Source organism: Callithrix jacchus, chromosome 12, assembly GCF_049354715.1.
Source record: "Callithrix jacchus isolate 240 chromosome 12, calJac240_pri, whole genome shotgun sequence".
Lineage (NCBI taxonomy): Eukaryota > Metazoa > Chordata > Mammalia > Primates > Cebidae > Callithrix > Callithrix jacchus.
Genome location: NC_133513.1, coordinates 78,947,880 through 78,950,425, shown reverse-complemented (window position 1 = coordinate 78,950,425; position 2,546 = coordinate 78,947,880). Strand labels below are relative to the sequence as shown.

At 33.6% G+C, this 2,546-nt stretch overlaps 1 protein-coding gene across 1 annotated transcript in view; it reads left to right on the top strand.

Annotated features, from left to right (window-relative positions):
• Positions 1-2,546, top strand: part of PRKG1 (protein kinase cGMP-dependent 1) — a 1,319,131-nt gene that overhangs the window by 273,145 nt on the left and 1,043,440 nt on the right. The window lies entirely within an intron of this gene.

The window sequence follows — 2,546 nt, the reverse complement described above, 5'->3', positions numbered from 1 at the left end:
AGAGAAACATATATATATATTCACCGTAGAAAATGTAGAAAACAAAAGAGAAAGTAAATAAAAATTTCATAGGCTATTATAACATTTTGTATACATTATTTTAGTCTTTGTTTTATATTTATGTGTATATTAGTATGCATACTGATTTGCATATAAGTTCATGTAGTATACACTGTGTTGGAAATATTTTCTCATATAAACTATATAATTGACATCTTCCCATGTAATTAAACATTCTTCTGCAATATCATTCCAAAAGCCCTACAGAAGAACTCCATGTGATGAATGCATTATAGTTTAAGTAATATCTTACTGTTGAACATTTGGTTTTATTGCAGTTTTTTACTTTTTTAAAAAACTGTGTAAATAATATTCTTGCTGCTTAATCTCTGGTCATCTGTGATTATGTCCTATGGATAAATTCCTAGGAGTCTTGCTGAGTCAAGATATTATCACATTTTTAAGGCTTTTATCTTTCAAAAAGATTGCACCAATTTATACTTCCATCAGTAATATGACAAACTGCTTTATTTACTTTCAGATGGAATAAAAGCCTCTGCTAGTAGATCTCAGCTTTATAACAATTTTATAGGAGAATCAGTCTTAGGGTGATTATCCATTGACTTTCTGAAATAGTTGCCACCTTGTTCTGTCTACTTTTGTAGCATTAGCCTTCATTTCATTATGTGAGGTTAAAGACATTTTTATATATCGAGAAATTCTAAAGAAAAGAAACCTATTTTCCATTGACAGCTTGAACTGCTATTCTAACATGTTTATAACTCTACGCCATTTGTATTTTAAGAGGCTGTTTCTAAGAATGAATTGTACTTAACTGATGAACAAGGTTTTGACTTTGCCAAACTCATTTCTAATCATTTAATCCTTTTAAATCATCTTCCTCTTCCCAGTGTAATCTACGTTAAGATTGTACTTTAATTCACAGTTTGTATGTCTACAAGTTTTCAAATGTTTATTTCATTTCAAAGTATAATAATGCATGTTAAACATACATGAATATGCAAAGACTTAAAGCCATTTGGATTTAGAATTGCAAAGTCTCTTTTAGGTCACGAGCCAGGCATAATACCCTACTAAGAGAAGAAATTACTAGATCAAATCACTTCTGAGCCAAACCAATACGTGTCTCCTCATTTCATTAAAGCTATCTAGCTTCAGAGAACATCTAACTTAATGCATTCAGATGTCTGGAAAAACAGCTGAGGAGTTTTTCTTTGAAAAAGTTTAGTGCCTGATAGTCAATAAAAAACCATATAGAATATCTGAAGTCTCATTAAAAACATATGTCTGGAATGTGGTGAATAAGACAATCTAAGGGAGCAGATGGAGTAAGAGGGTCATTTTATCCATATTAAAAATGTTAAAAACCAAAGTTCTCCGTAATTGACTACATCTCACATAGATCTAGATGCAGCTTGTTGATAGAAAAAAAAAATCCTCCTCAGAATCTTTCCCCATCAGCTAATTCAAAATATCCATTCATCCAAAGAGTCTCTACTCCATGCACTTGGTGGGAAACCAGGCTGATTTCCATAAAATATTCATATTTTATCATCACAGCTCATAGCATCAAACACATATTCTAGTGTTTAAATTGCCTTGAAGTCAGTTAAGGAAGTAAAGAGATTTAATAAGTGGTACCTGAGAGAGTTGTATTTCAAAAGATTTTATCAACTATTACTTTTTTTAAAAGGCAATTTCTATAAATAATTTTTCTAAATATCTAGATAGGATTACATTATGAAAAGAAAGTTAAGTTATTCTTTTGAGGTTTTATATTGTAAAAGTCAACAGGAAGTTATTTTTATCATGATTCACACCTTGTGGTTGAGTAAAGGCTGTGCATGACAGAGTCAGAACAAATAGAACTAAAGCTTTTTGTGGTGATTGTTGTTTAAATATCCTTTTCTTTTGACCCCTACATGGTGCTCTGCTTAAGTCTGAGGCTTAAGGGATCCCCTAACTTGTCTTGCCTTCCCTAAGGCAAGTGTTATGGCTGGGAACCTAAATGCCTGTTCTTAAACCTCACAGTGTCAAGTGTGTCTCCAACTCATTCCATATTGTTTTAGAACCACTTGTGATTTAATGGGGTACATTTATCCTCATGGCACTTGATATTTGATAGGAAGTAGTCGTTAGTGACTTAAAGGAACAAGAGAGTTCTAAGGGTAAAGTATCTGTGTTAGTCTGTTCTTATGTTGCTAATAAAGACCTACTTGAGACTGGGTAATTTATAAAGGGAAGAGGTTTAATGAACTCACAGTTCCGCGTGGCTGGGAAGGCCACAGTTATGACAGAAGGCAAATGAGGAGCAAAGTCACGTCTTACATGGTAGCAGGGAAGAAAGCTCGTGCAGGGGAACTTCCATTTGTAAAGCCATTAGATCTTGTGAGATTTATTCACTACCATGAGAACAGTAGAGGGGAACCTCCCCCATGATTCAGTTATCTCCACCTGGCCCTGCCCTTTACACATGGGGATTATTATAAGTCAAGGTGAGATTTAGGTTGGGACACAGCCAAACC